We start from the raw sequence: 7,520 nt of genomic DNA on the forward strand, positions 1-7,520 counted from the left end.
ATTTTGGTTTACAAAAAAAGCACAGGCCCCTCTGATACACGCCGTGGATAGGGCACGATGGGCAGGCTATCAATTTAAGTATTCCTTGGCACTATTCGTGTCGGGGTTCGTTAGTCGCCCGACACACTCGCTGGGCGCGCGCACTAAAAATGAGGGGGAGGTACTCGTGTGGAGGGAAGAAGCACCCCACCCGATAGACTCTCCAGTTGTTATACATGTTCATGGGTCATTCTACTATGCAGGTTTCGACAGTGACACTTCCACAAATTCAACTATGGAAACCTTGTGACAACTTCTTCTTTCTCTAAATGATATGGTTCAATTGACTTCTCGCGACGTCGTAGGTAGCAAACTACCCACGTCACTGCGATTAGAACATTTCACTAAATTATTTATTCGGTAAGAGTAACGGGCGGTGTGTACAAATGGCAAGGATGTAGTCAACGCGAGATACCGACTCGTGCTTACTGCAAATTCCTCAATGAGGACCAACAATTCTAATGATCTATCCCCATCATGATGAAATTTCAAAGATTACCCGGGCTTGTTGGCGAAGGCTATAAACTTGTCGAATACATCAGTGTAGTGCGTGTGTGGCCCAAAACATCTAAGGGTATCACAGAGCTGGTAAGGCCAACTTAATAGGACCAAAATCCTATAGTTTTATCCCATGCTAATGTATACAGAGCGTAGGCTTACTTTGAGCACTCTAATTTCTTCAAAGTAACAGCATCAGAGGCACGACTAGGCCAGTTAAGTCTAGGAGCACATCGCTAATAGAAGGGATGATACGACTGGTGCATACTAAACAAGGACCGGTCGGCCCATCCCAAAGTACAACTATGAGTTTTTTAACTGTAATAACATAAATATACACTATTGGAGCTGGAACTACTGCGGTTGCTGGCAATAGACTTGCCCTTTAATAGATTCTCATTAGTGGATTTAGATTTTACCCATTTCAATTACCAGACTCATTAAGCCTGATATTATTATTTATTGTTACTACCTCTCAGTGTCAGGATTGGTAATTTGCGCACCTGCTGCCTTCCTTGGATGTGGTAGGCGTTTGTCAGGCTCCCTCTCTAGAATGGAACCCTAATTATCTATCACTCATCACCACCATGGTAGGCCACTATCCTACCATTGAAAGTTAATACAGCAAAAATTTGAATAATGCATCACTTGCACGATGTTCGTGCGATCCGTCGAGTTATCAGGAATCATCGCAGCAATGGGCAGAGCTCGCGTCGACCTTTTATCAAATAAACGCTTCCCTTCCAGAATTTGGGGTTTTCTACATGTTTAAACTCTTAAATTACTATGAATATTTGAGTAATAGATACCATCAAACAAACTATTACTGATTTAATAAGCCATTCACAGTTTCATAATATGAATTTGTTCTTTCGTACACATGAATGGCTTAATCTTTGAGACAAGAATATGACTACTGGAAGGATCAACCAGGTAGTATTTCTCATCGATGCTAGCATTGTATGAGCCCGGACTGCCCGAAAGGGCACAGACGTGTTCAAAGCAAGTGCGACCGTCGTTTGCAAGGATTATCGTTAGGGCAGATAGGAGCCGATGACTAACCCATGCCCACTGCGACTATCGCATATGAGAATCCCGACCACCACTCATAGACCACGACATTGTACTTCAAAGCGAGAAAGGCGTGGGACACGAGGGAGGACTTTTGGTTTACCCTGCGCATGGAATGCGAAGGGCAAAAGACAATCGATAAAACTTGATAATGCCTAGGAATTAGGTATGCAACACAAGAAATATACTTGGAGCAAACCTAAATTCTGCTTTCCCCACGACTGAGATGGTAGGTGGGTAAGGACATCGGTGTTCTAGCAGGGATCCAACCTAACCGCATATGCCGAACACAACTCACACACCGTGCATCCAAACGATCAATCGATATACACCCAGAAAAGGCCCCAACACCTAGAAAATAGATGTTGTGTGTAGCTTCCCATGTGGATGTTGCAAGGCTAAAGAAGTCCCGCTTGACATGATAGCCCACCCTTTGAGGGAGAAGAAGAGATGAAGGTGCATCGAGCCTAGTGCACGGGCGATGCTTACGTCAGTCGTCGGCTCTATATATGGATTCAGCTCAGCCCCATGTGTGCAATGCCTAGAGCTTGCCCTGAGAGCAGCATCCATAACTCGCCGCACACACAAAAACACTACCTTATTCAGAATTAAGCACCAACAGCCCCGTCGTGGATGACACCACCGATTGCAGACACGAGCGCACAATGAAGCATGGTCAACATTATTTTGCAAGCACTGACGGCTATACAGAGTAGCCATGCATGATGCCATGTGCCCACGCTGCACGCCGACCAGCCCAATGAGCGCCTAAGCCAACTAGCGAAAGTCGCCTTGAAGTTCCTTTAACACCTATACCCCCTTATATATGCTTAAAAAATACCCCAAATGATAGGATTATACATGATTTTGCTAGAGAATCATACTAGACATGTACGGACCAAAACTGCAAGTTTTGACGTAAGATTGAGCCAATGCACTCAAAAAAGGGTCACGTAATTTGTAAATGATAATTTTTATTAAGAAGATATTTTTTTCAAATATTATTTATTAAAGTTCAAAAAATAAATAAAAACATATGAAAAATATTTTTAAAATATAAAAATATTAGGAAAATATTTCCAACGCATAAAGTAACCTTAAACCATTAATTTAGTGCATATTTGTTCTTATAATGTAACAATATCAAATATCAAAATTTAAGGATATTAAACAAAATTTTTTAAAAAATATGAAAGTAATGTGGGGGCATTAGTAAAATCGCCCAGAATACAACAGACAAGTAACAATTCTAAAACATGCATGTTAGAATGAAGTAAATTTAAATCAATAATTGAGTGCATATGTATACGTATAACGAAATGATATAAAATATCAAAATTTAAGGCTATTGAATAAAAAGATTGAAAAATATAAAAATAACATGGGGACATTAGAAAAACCACCTAGAATGAAATAGATAAGTAACAACCCCAAAACATACTTATTAGAATGACCATAAACCAATAATTGAGTGCATATACGATATTTAAATTGAAATATTTAAGGAGTAAATAAAAAAAAACATGGGGACATTATGAAAACTGCCCCAACATATGAGGTAATATTTAAATATAGTTAAAAATCACTTAGAACGTGTATTTAATGAAAGGAGTATGCAATGGTGTGGATGATGATGGATGAACGTTATGAATATATTCGGATGATCGAACCTAGGTTTATGCTCTTTTGATTTTTACACGGTGCCTTCACCGTTCCCATGGTTTCATGGTACCTTGATGCACTTATGGCGGGTGCACGGCCGCATGGGTGCCATGTTCCTAGCATAGGATGCATGGGTGCCATGGTGCATGATGCCTTGGTTTAATGGTGCGCAGTGCCATGGTGCCTTGGTACCATGGTTCGCAGTGCCTTGGTACCATGGTTCGCAGTGCCTTGGTACCATGGTTCGCAGTGCCTTGGTGCCATTATGTGTGGTCCCTTGGTGCCATGGTGCCATGGTATGTGGTGCCTTGGTGCCATGGTGCTGTGGTGCGCGGTGCAATGGTGTGCTATGCCGTGGTGCCATTGTGCCTTAGTGCTTTGGCGCCATAGTTCCTTGGTTCTATGCCGCCATGGTGCACTGTGCCATGGTTCCTTGGTGCAACCAACTCGACAAAGACACGACCATGGTAAGCCACAAGAGGTCTTTCAATATTTTCATCATGACATTTGACGGCACTTGTTTTTCATGCTACCAATTTCACCAGACGTCGGAGCCAAGTCATTGGACATGTCTTAGGACTGCACTTGATGGTCGCCTAAACCTCTAATTATGACATACCTTCACGCACCAATGTTGGCCTCACGACATAACACTAGGCTCTTGAGTCGCACTTCGCTTCACAGAAAACCTCTAATTATGACACCATAGTTTTGCATGAAAGCCCATTTGATATCATACTTAACTGTTTAGAATGAAAGGTACGTGACACTTTTGATTCATGAAATAAGTAAAATAATGTTAAAAGTAGTGGTATTTCACTTTTGTCTTTCGGATCCTACTTATACTAAACCTCTTACTTCATTTCATAAAGTCCGACTAAAGTAAAGCTCAACATGGTCTTCTTTCACCACTAATTCTGCCAAACCCATTCCCTTGGCTGTGGTTTTGCTAGATAGTAGACAGGGATGGTGGGAATCTCATTAATCCATTCATGCGCATCACTAATTAGATTACGAGGCATTTGGCTACCTTGAGAGAGTCATAATTACTCCCGCCGTTTACCCATGCTTATTTGAATTTCTTCACTTTGACATCCAGAGCACTGGGAAAAAATCATATTGCGTGAACATCTGTTGGGTCCATTGCAATTATTTGTTTTAATTAAACAGTCAGATTCACCTTGTTTATACCAGTTCTGAATTGGCTATTCGACACGTGGAAAAGGCCCCCGAAGAAATGGTTCCCATTCTGTCCACCGACCAGCCCACGGCAACTCGCTCTAGCCATGGAAGTAGCTTAAGTAGTTTACCAAACGTCGACTAGTTAAAGGACTGGGACCCCCATGCCCAGCCCTCAGAGCCAATCCTTTTTCTTATGTTACGAATTCATTTTGCCGACATCCCTTGCCTACATTATTCCATCGACCAGAGACTGTTCACCTTGGAGACCTGATGCGGTTATAAGTACGACCAGGCGTGGAGGACATTCGGTCTTTTGGATTGTCAAGGGCTGCCTTGAGTGCACTGGACACCATGCGATGTGCGGTTCTCTTCTAGCCGTAGGACCCCACCTCTAACTGAGCAGATTCCAGGGTGGGCAGGCTGTTAAATAGAAAATATAACTCTTCCTGAGGCTCCCGCTAATGTCTCTATACTTCCTAACATTGCTATCGACCACTACATACCGATTCAGGAATTTTAATCATATTCTCTTTTGGAGTACGCTCAAAATACACTATCTATCGGGGTTCCCCTGACCCTTAGGATCGACTAGCCCATGAGCAAGTGCCTTTCACATGGAACCTTTCCCCTCTTCGGCCTTCAAAGTTCTCATTTGAATATTTTCTACTACTACTAAGATCTACATTGACGGCCGCTCCGCTCGGGCTCGCGCCTAAGGTTTTACGGTGACCGCTGCGCCGTCCTACTTATCGAGGCCTGGCACTTGCCCCGACGGCCAAGTGTAGGTCGTGCGTATAAGCACCATATATTTTTGTGGCTCGTTGATTCGAAAGGTGAGTTGCTACAAACTTCTTTGCTGATTTTGACATCCATGACCACCGTCCTTCTCTCTTAATCGACCAATACCCTTTGTGGGATCTAGGTTAGCGCATAGTTTGGTACCATTACCTGGTTTCCAATTCATCCTGCATCGCCAATTCTGGTTTCCAGAAAGGCCAACTCGGAGTTCTTGATTGCGTGGCGTGGCTCAACAAAGCAGTTGTGCCGTCCTACCTATTTTAAGTTTAAGAATAGGTCGAGGACGTTGTGCCCCCGAGGCCTCTAATAATTATCTTTACTCGATAGAACTCGCATGCGAGCTCAAACTATTATGAGGTAAAATTTAAAGGGACCCAGCTACTAGACAAGTTCGATTAGTCTTTCGCCCCTATACCCAAGTCAGACGAATGATTTGCACGTCAGTTTTGCTGTCGGCCTCTACTAGAGTTTCCTATGGTTTCGCCTCTCTCAGGCATAGTTCACCATCTTTTGGGTTTCAACAGTTATGCTCACACTAGAACCCTTCTTAAAAGATCAAGGTCGGTCGGAGGTGCACCCCTCAAGGCGATCTAACCAATCAACTTTCTTATGCCTTATGGGTTTACTAGCCCGTTGACTCGTACACATGTTAGACTCCTTGGTTCGTGTTTCAAGATGGGTCGAATGGGGAGCCCATAGGCCAGCTTTTGGAGTGCAAAGATGACGAAGCATACCAGAGGGGCACACTGCCTTCCATAATCGATGAGACGGTATTCCACAAGAGTACGGAAAGCCTTGGATTTGGTCGCCCCTAATCCGTGCTGATCCATGCCCCGAGTTAATCGGCAGACAAGCTCATCGTCATTCTACATCTGACCAGGGTGCATCATTGTCCCTCATCCACTTCCTACCCGATAATTTCAAGAAATCTTTGACTCTCTTTTCAAAGTCCTTTTCATCTTTCCATCGTGGTACTTGTTTGTTATTAGTCTCTCTCGCTCATATTTAGCCTTGGATGGAATTCACTGCCGTATTTTGGCTGCATTCCCAAACAACCCAACTCATAGATAGCGCCTCATGGTGCGACAGGGCCTGAGCACAACGAGGCTCTCACCCTCTCTGGCGCCCCCTTCTAGGGGACTTGGGCCTGGTCCGGCACTGTGGACGCTTATCTAGACTACAATTTGGACGACGGATCCACCTAATTCTAAGAATGGGCTATTATAGGTTTGCTTTCCATTACTAAGGGAATCCTTTTAAGTTTATTTTCCTCCGTTTATTAATATGATTAAACTCAGCGGGTAATCCCATCTGATATGGGGTCATGGTCGGAGCACCAAAGCATGATAGGGTTCTAGAGTCTGGATGCACCATGGGTTGTATTCACGACAACAAAGAGAGTTGAGTTACAACCACCATTTGCCACAACATCCGTCGATGTGGACTCGTATTTAAGCCATCCACGAGCTTGACACGCATGGGAGGTTAGTATCCACCTCACGATGATATCACACCGCATGATTGAGGTGAGATGTGAGGGGAGTGATGTGATGCGAGAAGCCCAGGTAGACATGCCCTCGACCAAATGGCTTCGGGCACAACTTGCATTCAAAGACTCAACGGTTCATGGGATTCTGTAATTCACACCAAGTATCATATTTTGCTACATTCTTCATCGATGTGAGAGCTAAGATACACATTGCTGAGAGTAATTTTTATTTACAAAAGAAGCATTGGTCCCCACAACGCACGGCATGGATGAGGAGCGAGGGATATGCTATCAATTTAAGTATTCCTTGGCGCTTTCTACATCAGGGATTGTTAGTCACCCGACGCACACGCTGGGCATGTGATACACCCAAATTATACCTCTCTTATGAGAGAGTAAGCAGTCGCTATCAAATATAGAACCCAACTGGGTTGGGTGTCGAATCCCACAGGGAATACCGTGTTCACTAAGTATTATGAATGTTATTAGACTGTTGGTCTAAGGTTCCTGAGTAGAAAGGATTTTTTAAATGTTTACAAAGTTCTTTAATATTCTAGTCACAGAAAAGTCCAGTTAATGCGAGTTAATGTAGATGTAATTTCACTGAGAATGAATTAACTAGGATTATGCTCACCAAGATGTTCAAATAGTTAGGGTTGTACGTTTGTGCTTAAATTCTAACTTGTGTATTCAATTGCAAGAATTATTGAATTCTAAGAATTACCCACGTGTTTCTCAACGTAATAGGTGTTTTACTCTTTACTTCTGTCTAGCTTAAATG

At 43.1% G+C, this 7,520-nt stretch overlaps 1 non-coding gene across 1 annotated transcript; it reads right to left on the reverse strand.

Moving 5' to 3' along the window:
- Window positions 1–6,805: 6,805 nt before the first annotated feature.
- Window positions 6,806–6,961, reverse strand: LOC124896460. The gene has a single exon (XR_007052824.1). It is a non-coding gene; the product is annotated as a 5.8S ribosomal RNA (ribosomal RNA).
- Window positions 6,962–7,520: the final 559 nt, after the last annotated feature.

This window comes from Capsicum annuum, chromosome 2 (genome assembly GCF_002878395.1).
Source record: "Capsicum annuum cultivar UCD-10X-F1 chromosome 2, UCD10Xv1.1, whole genome shotgun sequence".
Classification (NCBI taxonomy): domain Eukaryota; kingdom Viridiplantae; phylum Streptophyta; class Magnoliopsida; order Solanales; family Solanaceae; genus Capsicum; species Capsicum annuum.